General features: G+C 43.4%; 1 protein-coding gene and 1 long non-coding RNA gene across 2 annotated transcripts in view; one reads left to right on the top strand and one right to left on the bottom strand.

Annotated features, from left to right (window-relative positions):
• The window catches only part of LOC311294962 (galactose-specific lectin nattectin-like), a 63,979-nt gene that overhangs the window by 18,960 nt on the left and 29,439 nt on the right, over positions 1 to 15,580 (bottom strand). The window lies entirely within an intron of this gene.
• Positions 3,880 to 5,576, top strand: LOC311296060. Its single transcript, XR_014628473.1, has 4 exons — positions 3,880 to 3,951; positions 4,448 to 4,487; positions 4,988 to 5,062; positions 5,153 to 5,576. It is a non-coding gene; the product is annotated as an uncharacterized lncRNA (long non-coding RNA).

Raw genomic sequence — 15,580 nt, 5'->3', positions numbered from 1 at the left:
GAAGGGGTCCCTTCTAGGGAGTGTGGCTAGGGGGCCCAAGGGACTCCCAGCCAGTCACTATTCAGGGGAGCGTGCCACCTGAAATACCACCAGGCAGGCCTGACCTGGTGTCACTACATAAGACACTAGAGTCTGGCCACTTCCTGTCTGTCTGAAGACAGAGCCTCTGGACACTTGCCTTAAGAAGGCATCCAACCCGAGGGACTGCAAAACAGGCAGTGAACCACTCGGCCCGGATCTCAGAGACGGGAAACCCTGGAGAGTATGACTCAGCATAGAGTCTCTCTACTCGATCCATGGATCTACCCAGTGTTTGTGTTTCCAAAACACTGAGGAGGCCTGAGAGGGCCTAAAAAGGAGCTACCTCCAGGAAGGCCTAGTAGGACCTCTAACCTGGCGACCACAACATGGGGGAGCTTATAATATATGGAAGCTCAAATACAGGAAGGCCTGTGTGAGGCCTGTGACCTGCCAACCACAGCATGTGGGAGCTCAAATACAACCACAGTATGTGGGAACTCATATTCAGGAAGGCCTTGTGAGGCCTCTGACCTGCTAACCACACTATGTGGGAGCTCAATCATAACCACAGCATGTGGGAACTCCTATCAGGAAGGCCGGGGAGGCCTCTAACCTGGTGACCACAGCATGTGGGAGCTCCTATCAGGAAGGCCGGTGAGGCCTCTAGCCCGGCGACCACATCATGTGGGAGCTCATATCAGGAAGGCCGGTGAGGCCTCTAACCTGGCGACCACAGGATGTGGGAGCTCACTTTAGAAAGGGAATAAAGCTTATAGCGCACACCCTTACCATAAAAAATAGAAAGTACATGAAAGAAAGTGCATGTACTTAGCCATTCTGAACCCAAGAAGGCCTGATAAGGCCTCTAACCTGGCAACCACAGCATGTGGGAGCTCATACTCGAGAAGGCCGGTGAGGCCTGTAACACGGTGACCACAATGTGTGGGAGCTCATCAGAATGTGAAAGTTAACTAGAGAAAGGCGTCTGTCGTAATAAAGTGACGACAGGACGCATCTAGAGTGGGACCCGAGGTAAACCCAGGGTCTGATCCACATAGGAAGGGACAGAAGCGATACGCGCATGACCCTTACCATAGAAAATGGATTTAGAAAGTACACAAGACATAAGTCGTGTGACTTACCAAAAGCATGGACAAAAACGTACGGAACGTATGTACCAAAAAGGAATGAAGTAAAGGTTGCCCGTACTTCATCACTCTAAAAACACAGTATGTGTGAGCCCACATTCGGGAAGGCCGGATGAGGCCTGTAACCTGACATGTAAAAGCTCAAACCCAGGAAGGCCTGGTGAGGCCTGTAACCAGGGAACCACCGTACATGGGAACCTATAATCAGGAAAGCCAGAAGAAGCCTGCAACCTGATAGACACAATACGTGGGAGTTCTCATTCAGTAAGGCCTGGAGAGGCCTGCTGACATGAAAGAACTCATAACCAGGAAGGCCGCAGAGGCCTAAAGCCTGGTGACCACTAATTGTGGGAGGTTAAAACTCAGGAAGGCCGGTGAGGCCTGTGACCTAACGACCACAGCACGTGGGAGCTCATAGGATGGCCTGGAGAGGCCTCAACCTGATAACCACAATATGTGGGAGCTCCTATTCAAGAAGGCCTGGTGAGGCCTAAAACTTGATAACCACAGAATGTGGGAGCTCATATTCAACCACAGTAAGTGAGAGCTATACTCAGGAAGGCCTAGTGAGGCCTATGACCTGATAACCACAGTATGTGGGAGCTGATATTCAAGAAGGCCTGGTGAGGCCTATAACTTGATACTCACAGTAAGTGGGAGCTCATATTCAGCCAAAATATGTGGAAACTCATTCAGGAAGGCCTGGTGAGGCCTCTAACCTGATAACCACAGAATGTGGAGGCTCATATTCAAGAAGGCCTGGTGAGGCCTAAAACTTGATAACCACAGAATGTGGGAGCTCACATTCAACCACAGTATGTGAGAGCTATACTCAGGAAGGCCTAGTGAGGCCTATGACCTGATAACCACAGTATGTGGGAGCTCATATTCAAGAAGGCCTGGTGAGGCCTATAACTTGATACCCACAGTAAGTGGGAGCTCATATTCAACCAAAATATGTGGAAGCTCTCATCCAGGAAGGCCTGGTGAGGCCTCTGACCTGATAACCACAGAATGTGGGGGCTCATATTCAAGAAGGCCTGGTGAGGCCTAAAACTTGATAACCACAGAATGTGGGAGCTCATATTCAACCACAGTATGTGAGAGCTATACTCAGGAAGGCCTAGTGAGGCCTATGACCTGATAACCACAGTATGTGGGAGCTCATATTCAAGAAGGCCTAGTGAGGCCTATAACTTGATAACCACAGTATGTGGGAGCTCATATCCAAGAAGGCCTGGTAAGGCCTAAAACTTGATAACCACAGTAAGTGGAAGCTCACAGTATGTAGGAGCTCACATTCAGGAAGGCCGGCGAGGCCTGTAACCGGACATGTGAAGGCTCCTAACAAAGAAGGCCTGGTGAGGCCTATAACCTGGCGACTACAGTATGTGGGAGCTCATATACAACCACAGTATGTGGGAGCTCATACTCAGGAAGGCCTGGTGAGGCCTCTGACCTGATAACCACAGAATGTGGGAGCTCATGACCCGAAAGGCCAGATGAAGCCTGTAACCTGATGACCACAGTATGTAGGAGCTCACATTCAGGAAGGCCGGCGAGGCCTGAAACCTGACATGTGAAAAACTCCTAGCCAAGAAGGCCTGGTGAGGCCTATAACCTGGCGACTACAGTATGTGGGAGCTCATATACAACCACAGTATGTGGGAGCTCACACTCAGGAAGGCCTAGTGAGGCCTCTGACCTGATAACCACAGAATGTGGGAGCTCATAACCAGGAAGGCCAGATGAGGCCTGTAACCTGACGACCACAGTATGTAGGAGCTCACCTTCAGGAAGGCCGGTGAGGCCTGTAACCTGACATGTGGAGGCTCGTAACCAGGAAGGCCTAGTGAGGCCTATCACCTGGCGACTATGGTATGTGCACTGTAAAAACTAAAGGAGCCTCAAATATCCTGTCGGATACTCAAGGAACTTAAAAATGTAATTTAAGTGCCTCAAAGCTCTTTCTCCTATAGTAGGGTTACTGGAGGAGCATTGACAATATTTGAGGTTCTTGCTGGAACTTATGGGATCCTTTAAGCACTTTGTATTTAGTTCAGAGGTTCTGGAGTCACCTTTTCATCACCATGAGACCTCGAAGTGCTTTGGGGGATAATAGAGGAACTTGAATGCGATAGAAGGGTTATTGGAAGATCTTTTAACATTTAAGTGGTTCCTGGAGGATCTCTTATGTTAAAGCCAGCATCTGGAGGAACCCAATGGTTCAGTGAGGCCAGAATGATATTATTATTATCCTATTATTACTTAAGTTTGATTCAGTAGGCTATATATACCCAGGTGAAAAATACGTATAGGCTACTATTAAAAATGTACTTGAGTGTGTTTTTAGTAGGTCTTCAATACAAATATAACCTACTTTAATGCATTTTAATACATTTAACAGTAGCCTACGTCTTTTTCACCTGGGTAGCTTACATTTATTTAGTATAGGCCTATTTTATTGATTAATTTAAACCTTAAACAACAACACTAAATAATAATATTAATAAAAAATTAATTAATTATTATTGAATAAATAATAGTAATAAAATAATATTTTTTACTTCTTCACAAATTATTATTTGAAGAAGAAGAATCAGGAGGATAAAGGTTTTATTCAGTCACGAAACTGCTGCTATTCTTCTGCTGTCGTCGCTTCAGTGATGCTCGCGCGAGCGCAACAAAGCTCAGCTGATCGTCATCAAGAGTTTGAAAGTAACGGCTCTCCTCATCAAAGCCTGCCGGATCTTCCGCCGTTTGTTCGGCTCTCCGTTACAAGGTTTGTAAACTCGCCAAAGAAATATAAATACTCACTATATATTCAAACACACACATATATAAACTAAATTTATTATACATTACTACGTTTTTACAGTGTTTACCACTCGTTTATTGCTATGGTTTATTGTACAGTATCTGGTATGAAGGTTTTAGCCGCGATACTAACTACGTTGATCTAATGAACAAATAGAAATTATTGACTTATTGTCTTAGATTGATTTAAAGTTAGTCATTCAATTCAACATATTCTGTACAACTGTGTCTTGAAATTGCTGATATAACTTACAGCCTAACTAATTTAGCTGATTCCTGCTGTCGTCATTGGCGTTTGTTATGAATAACAAAAGCAGGTTAATATAGTTTGGTCTGTTTTTGTTTAGCCTAACTTTACTTACTACAGGTGCCCTCATTCTCTCAAATATCATTTTGAATCCATTTAGTGGTCAATAAATACTATGTTGTGAATAATCAGCTTTGTTATTTTGTTTCCCCAGAACAACCAGTACAATGTTTCAGTGGCAACATTGAATTACAGTAAGTACCTGCACCACATGCAAGTACTTTATTACTATGAACTTTCTCTGTGTGCAATTGTATTGTTTGACTGTGTACTTGTGTTTTTTAATCAGTTATTCTCTGAAAATCTTCTTCCCTCATGCTCTCAAATCTCATTCATGTTACATTCATGTAATATCACAGGTTTGGAGCCAATAATGCTATGCATTTTTTATAGGCTATACCTTAATCATATTCATTTGAATATAAGACATTTGAACCCTGAATTATAACTTCAAGTTTGGTCTTTTTCGACAAAAAAAGGAAAAAGCTATTAAATGGCTTCATAAGACTTACAACACAACCCATAACACATGAGTTGTGAATTAATTGATTATTTTTAGGATCTTTTCTGGGACATTTTTGGAGCTTAACCATTTTTATATAAATTGTTGCATTGAATTGAACTAAACAAGTGTGCATAAGAATGGTTTCATGAATGATTTACAAATTTTTTTTTCTGCCTGTGTTTCATGCAGTGAAACTGAATGGTGACTGGGGTTGCATTATGCCTGAGATCTGCTTTTGGGGTCCACAGACAGAAAGTCAAACAGGTTTGGAACGTCACAAGGCTGAGGAAATTATTTAAATTTCACAACTATCACTTTAATAACCTTACTAACAGTAAATTTTGTTCTTTGCAGGGACTTCTGTATGCTGAAATACAAGTTTGAACAAGAATAAAAATCCTCCTGTAGACCTGAAAATCACTGAAGAGCCTGGACCATCCACCAAAAAAGAGGAAAAACAAACGGAAAATGAAGCTGATGCACCTTTTCACTTTTCTAACTCGTTAAGTACCTCACATGTCCCTTGTGAAGATTTTATAATTGATTGCATTTTATGTTGCAGCGAGTAAAGGTGCGTCACATTTGTGAATTTCGTGAAATTACACAGGCAAAAAGGTCCATTGACCATTGTCAGCAGTGTAGCAATGTAATGTATGAAGCGCCACACAAAATTGCTGATCGTGTGGATTCTTACTGAAATGACTTGAATTCACCAGTGAACATTCACAAAACAACAGATAATTTTACTGCACCTTAACTCTGTTCAAATGGAAAATGTTTTCTGCTTGTTGTAACATAAGGAATACTGTTTCCGGGTTGAAGCCTCTACTTCTACTTCCTTTATCTTGTTTCTAGATATTGAGAATACTCAACAATCATTTATGGGAACTGTTGATTCAAGTCACATTTAAGCTTTTCAAAAGCCATAGTGTACATTACAGTCTCCAGTCTCTCAGCATCCTAGAGTTCAACATTTTATGATTCAAAATAGCTGAATAACTAAACCATCTGAGAATTCGCAATAGAGACAAAGGTTAGGATCATAATTTTCAGGAATATTACTGAACAATGAGTGCATATTAGCACTGTTTGTTTTTAGGCACCCTTTTTAAAGGGTGCCTAGAGCTTTTGGACTTGGAAACAGTTGCGTCAGACTTAAGCGAACTGAAACACGGTTTAAAATTAAGTGAAGATGAACAATTTTAATTAGTCAATTTTAATTTTTTACATTGATTTATTACATGGAACGTGTTTTCTATGCATTTTGTTGAGATGTCTTTTCTTGTGTAGCCTATTGTATACACATGGTTGATTATTCATGTTACTTATGTATTATACAATTTTTTTTTTGTGTGTATTCATTGATATTAATCTATTACTAGCTTTTTTCCCCAAGTGCATTGAAGTGTATGTATTAAAATGGATCTAAAATATGTAATAAACAATTCTTATTTTGTATTTGGTTCAGTTTGTTTATTATAATAGAAGTTTATGGTAACCATAGTAACAACATGAAATTAATTTAATACAAATAATAATAAAAAAAAAAGTGGTTCTTGGAGGCACCCACAGTGGTTCCACACAGTGCTTCATATAAGAGTTCCTCAGGAAACCTGTGTGGTTCCTCAGAGAACCGCCCCTTTTTAAAGGGTGCCTAGAGGATCTACAGACGGTTCCGCCGGTGTGGCAAAGTGAAGAACCCCAAAAGGTTCCTCCAGGCACCTTTAATTTTTACAGTGTGGGAGCTCATATACAGCCACAGTATGTGGGAGCTCATATTCAAGAAGGCTTAGTGAGGCCTAAACTTGATAACCACAGAATGTGGGAACACATTTTCAGCCACAGTGTGTGGGAGCTCATATTCAGGAAGGCCTAGTGGGGCCTCTGACCTGCTAACCACAATATATGGGAGTTCAACCACAATATAATTTTTTTAAGAAGACTGTCTGGTCAAGGAGGCCTGCAAAGGCCTACTACCTGCCATACAGCACCTCCAAAAATCTTATTTTTACCTTCTTACCAAACACATGCCCCCAAACTCTATACAGGATACTCGGTCTGTAAGAGAAACAGAAATATGTTATTTGCGCACAAAAAACATTATACAAAGAAGACCAGACAGTACACCTGCGGCGTGTAAAGTAAAGACACGTCAGGAACTCTCTCTTTTCCAAAAGAGTACCTGGGTTAACCACTTACATGCCTGAAAGAGGCGCTTCTACTAACCAGGCTGAAGGGGGGGCCATCAGACATGATATTCATCATAGACCCAGCCCCAGGCCTGATGTAAGAGACGCCTGGGGAACATCAGAAGAAGGCATCCGGGGGGATCATCCCTAGCGCCGCTGAGTGCGCTTTTGCTGGATGACCTCCCTCAGATCCTTCTTCCTGCGGGAACTGCGTCTCCTCTGTGACCTACTCCGGACCGGAGGAGGCGCACGAGAAGAGACGCTGGCCCTCTGGGCCTGTCTATGGCCCTCAGACCCAGACTGGCCAGGCCTGCCCGCCTGTTTGGGCGCGGACTCGGATCTCAGCGGTATGCAGCTCTTGAATGCAGCTGAGCGCGCCCTCGCCTCCCTGAACTTTTCAACCACCGTCTGAACGGAGGGGCCAAAAAGTTCAGCGGGCGAAACCGGCGAATCGAGAAGAAAGGTCTTCTCTTTCTCCCCGATGTCGGCCAGGTTAAGCCACAGATGTCTCTCCGTGGCCACCATAGCCGCCATTGACCGGCCAATGGCGGCAGCAGATTGTTTGGTAGCCCGGAGAGCCAGATCCGTGGTACGGCGCAGCTCAATAACCGCCTCAGGGGACAGTCCTGCCCCCTGGTCGAGATCCCGCAGCAGGTCGGCCTGGTATGCCTGTAACACAGCGAGTGTGTGCAGAGCAGCACCGGCCTGACCTGCTGCAGTGTATGCTCTGCCATTCAAGCGCGAAGTTATTTTAAGCGGCTTGGATGGCAGGGTAGGAGCTCTTAGTGTCGATGCCTGCCCAGAGACGAGATAGTTAGCCAACGTCTCGTCAACGGGCGGCATCGACACATACCCATGCTCCGCAGCTCCATCCACAGCAGCGAAACTACCCCGCTGATGTGGATGAATACGAGCGGAGTACGGGTTCTTCCATGCCTTCTTGATCTCAGCATGGAGATCTGGAAGGAATGGAAGGCTCACCTGAGCTGGTGGCCTATGGCTGGAAAGAAACCGATCGTCGAGACGACCACGAGCGGTTTCTTCCCTGACGCGCCTCCACGGCAGCTGCAAACTGTCGGTGGCGCGCCCCATAACATCCACCAGCTCCGCATACACAGGGCAGGATGGTTGAGATGGCTCAGTATCTGCCAGACTGACGACATCAATCATTTCCTGCCCGTCCGGAAGAGCAGCAGCTGCAGACGCATTTGGTGATAGTGATAACACGTCATCATCTACCTGCAGCTCATTCTCGTCAGTGGACGAGCTGTCTGAGAGGTGAACCTCCCTCTCAAGACGCTCGGCCAGCTCCTTCTGAGACCCCCATGATGAGAGTCGCCCGCTGAGCCTCAGCCCGAGCGGGACCCGCACCACGCGGCTCAGAAGCTGAACCATCTTCCCTCGAGAAAAGGGTCAGACGAGAGCGGAGAGTCTTCAAAGAAAAACTCTCACAGTTCGCACAAAAAGCTCTCTCGAGAGCCTCTCGTGCATGCTCTTCACCCAAACAAACAACGCACAGATCGTGTGTGTCACCCGGCGTCAAAAACCTTGGGCACGGGTCTGCACACTTACGGAAGCCCTGCTTCTTCTCTGTACGTTTCATTTTAATATTACTGTAAGCGATATTCTTACCAGACAAAAACAGTCCCTGAAGACGAAAAGATGTTGTCATGTATGCAAGGCTTCCCTTTATACATCCAGGTTGCGCGTTAATCAATCAAGCTGATGATTCACGGGCTGTCGCCGGTCAACATAATTGACGTGAGTTGATATTTATTTCAGACACCTGTCACGCCTGAGGCGTTCCCCATAGCGTCATTCTGACGTAGTGTAGAGTTCCCTTTCGAAAGGGAACCTGTGTGTGTAGTATTGTTAGGCACATTGGTGTGTGTGTCAGTTGTTTGTGGGTAAAGAGTGTCTTTATTTCATATTTCCTTTTAATTCTAAGAAAGACTGAATAAGAAATAAAAGATGAAATTCTGCAAATGTATAATTTTAATAACTGCCTGTTACATAATGTTGTATTAAGTGAGTCTTAATAAATGCTGTATTGAGACAGTAATATCTAGTGGGTGGTCTCTGATAGGTGGTCCTGATGGGGGAGGATACACACAGTTTATGCTCTGCTTTTCATAAAGGGTAATATGATGGATTTGTATTAGTTTTTTCCAGATAAAATACTCTGAAGAAGAGCAGATAAATTACTGTAAGATCTCGTTTGGATTCAGGTTTTTCATCACAGATCATCACATTATACACAGATTCAATCTCTTCATATCTGAATATCCCAGTAAAATATATGATGCAAATATACATCTAGTTTTAAAGTCTTTAGGCAGAAAAATCTTCTAAACTGTTATTTCTGTAGTGCAACATCAGTAAACAAAGAATTCATAATCTCAAATACAAAGGCCAGGAGTTTTGTACTGTATATAAATATTGTTTTCCTAAGCGGTAATCACCAATTATTCCCATTTCTTCTTCTGTCTGTTGATTTTTCTTTTCATTTAGGTTTTTTTTTTTTTTTTTTTTTTTGTCTGTGCTTCTCGTCTGTTTGTTCTTCACTTCTCTTTGAAATAGTTACAAACTACTGACATAAATGTAGCTTTTATCTACAAACTCTCTGTTCTCCAGGAGTGTTTGCTGACACAGATGCAGTGAAGTCAGTGTCAGTGATGGAGGGAGATTCAGTCACTCTAAACTCTGATCTTACTGAGATGATGGATGATGATCTGATTCTGTGGAGGTTTGGAGATTAAAACACTTTAATAGCTGAAATCAATGTACAGGACGACAGCATCACTGTATATGATGATGTTCCTGATGGGAGATTCAGAGACAGACTGAAGCTGGACGATCAAACTGGATCTCTGACCATCACAAACACCACAACTGAACATGCTGGAGATTATAAACTACAGATGATCAGAAATCTGAGCAAGAGTTTCAATGTCATTGTCTATTGTGAGTTTAATATTTGTTTCTTTAATTTGTTGCATTGTAAAACAAATCAAATTTTACCGACAAAATTTGTACTCTAAACTCTTTTTCTCTAATTCTCTTTTTTTAATGACTGTATTTTTTCTTAAACATACAAATGTAGCTTATGTAAATTTACAAAAATAATCGTGATAATAATTTGTGAATTCACCACCAACTGGTGTGGTGCCTTTAATGGACATGGTAGAAGAAAACAAATATGAGATGGGAGGAAAAATAATAAGTCAATGCGTTTGTGTTCTCTCCTATATGTTTAACAATCCACCAAGAAACTTTGCATTATAGAAAGTTTGATCTCTTTGTGAACGAATGCAAAGATTCTCAGTGGAACACAAAAGTATTTGTGAGGGAACGCAATATTTTTCCTCCATCTCACTATTTCCTTCACTATATATGTATATACATTTACAGGTTGTGATATGGCCAGTCATTTGACCATTGCTGTATTTTTTTTGTACAATTTTTTTTACAGTGTAACTCTGAAGTATGTATCTTAGTATTGATAGTGATTTATTCAAATCTTTATCAGCTCGTCTGCCTGTTCCTCTGATCTCAAGTAACTCTTCACACTGTTCATCATCATGTTCACTGGTGTGTTCATCAGTGTTGAATGTGTGTGATGCGACTCTCTCCTGGTACGCAGGAATCAGTGTATTGTCCAGCATCAGTGTGTGTGTGATCTCAGCATCAGTCTCTCTCTACCTCTGGAGGTGGAATATCAGGATAAAAACACCTACAGCTGTGTGCTGAACAATCCCATCAGCAACCAGACCACACATCTGGACATCAACACACTCTGTCACACATGTGCAGGTACCACAGCACTGATGATATATGGTTTATGATATATGGTGATGGTTTTTTCTCTCTCTCTCTTTCATAAAATGAAAGTTGCTGTTGATTCACATTTTGTGTGCCCCAAATAAATCCACAATATTTTTCTTTTTTTCTTTCAACATTGAAACAGAAACAACATGAAACAGACTGTCAGCTCACTAAAATCACTATTTTATCATTGGTTATTTAGAAGTCCACTGCTGTGGATCTACTGAAGCTGTGATCCGATTGGTCGCCTCTGCTGTGGTGGGTGTGGCTACTGTCATTCTTCTGGTTTATGACATTAGATCCACAAGAGGAGGAGACTAATGGAAGATCAGTTGAAGAATCAACAGCTTATGAGAGTTTCTTATGAATGAGAACTCAGTGTGTCCACTGATCTATATAGAATGACTGTATATAGAATGTCATTTTATATAGATCAGTGAGTGTGTAACCACATTTGCGTAAAGAACCTAACAGCATGTTAGTACGTTGCTAGAATTATCTGTACTGTTGATCTATCAGAACCTGTAGAAATGACATCAACTGCATGTTCGTGAAATATTGTATGTTTGTTTTTGGTGTCCTTAGTTAGTTCGAGGCTGGGTCCTCATTTTCTACAGCCGCTGGAAGTATAGAAGATCTCCTCAGTAAACTGTGAACTAATTGAACTTCAAAGAGGATATTATGCTTTTTTACATGATCAGCTCATTAAGCTTTTTTGGGGGGGATTTTACTATTTTAAACTACAATTTTAAAATTGTTGGTGTAATAATTTCTTTAACAATCCCTCTGCTTTAACAATATCCTCTTCACAGTATTATCCCTAATTATATTTTTTCTACAGTTGGTTACAGTTGAATTTTCTCTTTGTAATTACAGTCACAAAGAAAAAATGCAAACTGAGTAAAAACTAAGTAAAGTGAAATAGAAATAGTATGTTGTACTGACAAATGCTTAGTGGAGTTTACTTTCATTCAAGTAACTAAAAAATACAGATAGCATATTTGATCATTTATAGGTTTCCTATAGGATTTCTTGATAGGCTATAGCTACTCAGAATTACTATTTTCAACAACTAAATAATTTAAAGTGAAATGTGTACTACTGTGTATTATGCTGACTCCCAGAGTGCACATCGACATGCATAAATTAAGCAATTGCTTTGTTGTACTATTTTTTTGGCTTTTTTGGGCCCTTTTTTATGTGTCAGTAGCCTATTAGTAGCCTACAGCAAAGACAGCAATTTGTTTTGTTGAAATTAATTTAGTCTTATTTAAATTAATTTAATGGTTATCATTTGTTGTGTTTTGCATACAGACATCAACATTCAGGTTTGAAACAAATTATTTGCAAAGGTTTCGCAACTTCACGACTGTCGGTTGTCAGTTGCCTTCTATCCAACAATGTCAATAAAGAGCCATTTCTGAATAATCAACCAATTTACTTATTAAACCGAATTGTTTCATATTTGTCATGCGTAAATTGGAGCAAATCTTGAAAAATGTCATTTCCTGGTTAGGACACCAGGTGGCGCTTTAGTGGTATACAATTACAATATGCGTACTCATCCCTCTAGTGGTCAAATGCTGTTGTTACAGTTTCATTTGTTTATAGTTTCACATCATCTGCTAACTTTGGGCTCCACTTCCAATACACGAAGCAGAGGAAGTTAATGAGGTAGTAGACTCGGTCAATAACCGGCATATGAACCCATGTTTAAGATACAGAAGCATAAGTTGGAAACAAAAATTTGCATGTTGAATATTTCCACTTGATGAGAACGTCATCATCCTTCTGTTCCGACCAAAAAGGCGGTCCGTTGCTCGATGACGTGTAAGGAAAAACATTAACGCTTTACAGTTGAATAGTTTTGTTCAGTTGTTCAACGCAAAAGTCTCCTAGCAGCCGAGTCACAGGGGATAAACACTGCTCTAGCACTTGTATAGTAAAACTGTAATATAGAGTTATGAACAAAGAAGATAATTTGGCGCGCTTCATCCATCTGCTGCTTGTTGTACAACTCCCTGGTGACAGCGCCATGTTCGCGTGGTGTCGTCATACACCCGTATATCCAATTTCAACGTTGTAAATCTGATTTCAACTGATTTTATATTACACTTTTCTTACTAGATGTAGAAAATTACGATCCTGAATAGTGTTCTGAGGAACTATAAGGTTGTAAATTAGGGATGGTAAGATTAAAGGAGAACTCGGTAACTCTAGCGAACTCTAGTCACTTCTTCGCTGATTTTCCCTTTTGTTGTCGCATGTTTTCCCCATGAGCTCCCCCTACAGCTGTGGGGGGGCGTATATTTCACAACACAGTCGTAAAAAACTCACTTGCGGCGGCCTCCCCCCCCTCTCTACCGCTGCTCATGTGCGTTTGTTTTGATCGGAGCAAGCCAACTGTATCGTGTGGAGCTATGTCTACCGAGGTGGGTAATCTGGTAATACATCATACATGCTTGTGTGTTTATGTCGAATTGCCGTAAAGCAATTTGTGTTTCGCGCTCGTTCTCGTTCTCGCTTCTCACGAGACTTCCAATTTCTATCTTGCCGGGACGGTAGTCCCCAAGTTGCAAGGTTGGTTTTCCGCCTGGGAACGCTGGGGGGAGCGGGGAAAGTCACCAATATCACCAGATCATCATCAAGGCCTTTTGCAGCGCGAGCGCCGATCTAAACGATGTCTAGCATGCCGTCTTTCTGTGCAAAAGCTATTGTAAGCTTGGCATGACAGAGTCATGCCCTCTGTCAATGCAGACCGCCAAGCTGCCCTGTCTTCCGCAATATGATGCCATCGGTCAGGGTTGATGTTAAAGACATTCATATCCCGCTTGATGACATCCTTGAAACGGAGCTTGGGTCGGCCACGAGGGCGGTGTCCAACAGCTAACTCCCCATGGAAGATGGATTTTGGGATACGTTCATCCGGCATACGACGCACATGGCCGATCCATCCAAGACGTCTCCTCCGGATTGCGGTGTACATGTCACTGCTGTTAGTGAGCTTCAGCACGGTGGTGTTCGGGACCCGATCCTGCCATGACAGGCCAAGGATCCGTCGTAGACAACGGAAGTGGAAAGCATTAAGCTTGTGCTCCTCCCGCCGGTATGTAGGCCACGTTTCACTTCCATATAATAAAACAGAAAGCACACAGGATTCATATACGCGCACCTTTACTTTGAGAGAAAGGTGGCTGTTGTTCCAGACACGAGACTGAAGACGCCCAAAGGTTGTTGAGGCACGACCGATCCTAGTATTCAGTTCAGCTTCAAGGCTGTTGTTTGCTGTCAGAGTTGAGCCGAGATAGACAAATTTTTCAACAACCGACAGCACTGTGCCATTGATGGTGACGTGAGGGGGAGCAGGAACGTTCTGAGCCATCACCACTGTCTTACTGAGGTTTATGGTGAGTCCGAACTCTGTGCAGGCAGTGGCAAAAGAATTGCACATCTCCTGAATTTCTTGTTCAGTGTGAGCCACGAATGCAGCGTCGTCTGCGTAGAGCAACTCGCGCACAAGTACGCGCTTCACCCTGGTTCTGGCCCTTAGACGAGCCAGGCTGAAGAAGTTGCCATCACACCTGGTGTGCAGCAGAACCCCACCTGGATCCGGAAACGCCCGTCGCAGCACAGCTGAGAAATAGATGCCAAACAAGGTGGGAGCGAGGACACACCCTTGCTTTACTCCGCAGCAGACATCAAACTCGTTTGAGCGGGCACCGTTGAACTGTACGGTTGCCCGCATCCCATCATGGAAACCTTGGAGTATTGCCAAAAGAGTTGCCGGACAACCGAGTCGCTGCAGAACGTGGAAGAGACCAGAGCGACTCACATAATCGAAAGCCTTAGTCAGATCGACAAACACCATGTACAATGGGCATTGCTGTTCCACACACTTTTCCTGAAGCTGGCGTACTGAGAAGATCATGTCCAAGGTCGAGCGACCAGCACGGAAGCCGCACTGACTTTCCGGCAGAACCTGGTCAGCAACACGCTGCAGTCTTGGGAGGATTGCACGGGCAAGGCATTTTCTGAAAGGCTAAGGAGTGAAATGCCTCGATAGTTGTTGCAGTCCTGCCTGTCGCCCTTGTTTTTATAAAGAGTGATGATGTTGGCATCTTTGAGTTCGCTAGGGATGCATTTATTCTGCCAACAGTATCGAAACAAGCAGTGAAGCCGTCTGACCAACACTGCCCCGCCACACTTCAGCAGCTCTGCTGGAATTCCATCGCTGCCCGGTGACTTGTTATCCTTCATGGCTGCAATCGCACACTCGATTTCCATTGTTGAGATCTCCGCATCCAGCTCGTTAAAGACAGGTAGTTGTGGTACTGCAGCAGAAACAGCGTTCAAGTCGGCATCCACAGGAGTGCCATTCAGCAAGCTGTAATGCTCAACCCATCTATCAAGCTGGCCTGGAAGGTCGTTGATGATGGTCCCATCATTGGCTCGCAAAGGTGCTGTTTTTTTCACTGTAGGACCGAGTGCCTCATTGATGCCGCTGTACATGCCGCGTATGTCCCCAGTGCTTGCACACCGTTCTACCCTCTGACTAAGATCCTGCCAGTACTGCTCGTGGGCCTGGCGTGTGATACGCTTAACGTCATTCCTGGCCTTACGATAGTGAGCGATAGTGGAGTCGTTTCTATCTTGGAGAACACTGAGGCGGGCAGCACGCTTGTCAGCAAGGGCCGGGAGCAGAGTAGCAGAGCTTGCAAGGAACCAGTCCGGCTGTTTCCTACTACAAAGGCCAAAGACCTCAGATGCA

The sequence above is a fragment of the Rutilus rutilus genome (genome assembly GCF_951802725.1).
Source record: "Rutilus rutilus genome assembly, chromosome: 8".
Classification (NCBI taxonomy): domain Eukaryota; kingdom Metazoa; phylum Chordata; class Actinopteri; order Cypriniformes; family Leuciscidae; genus Rutilus; species Rutilus rutilus.
This window is presented reverse-complemented; position numbering and strand designations above follow the sequence as displayed.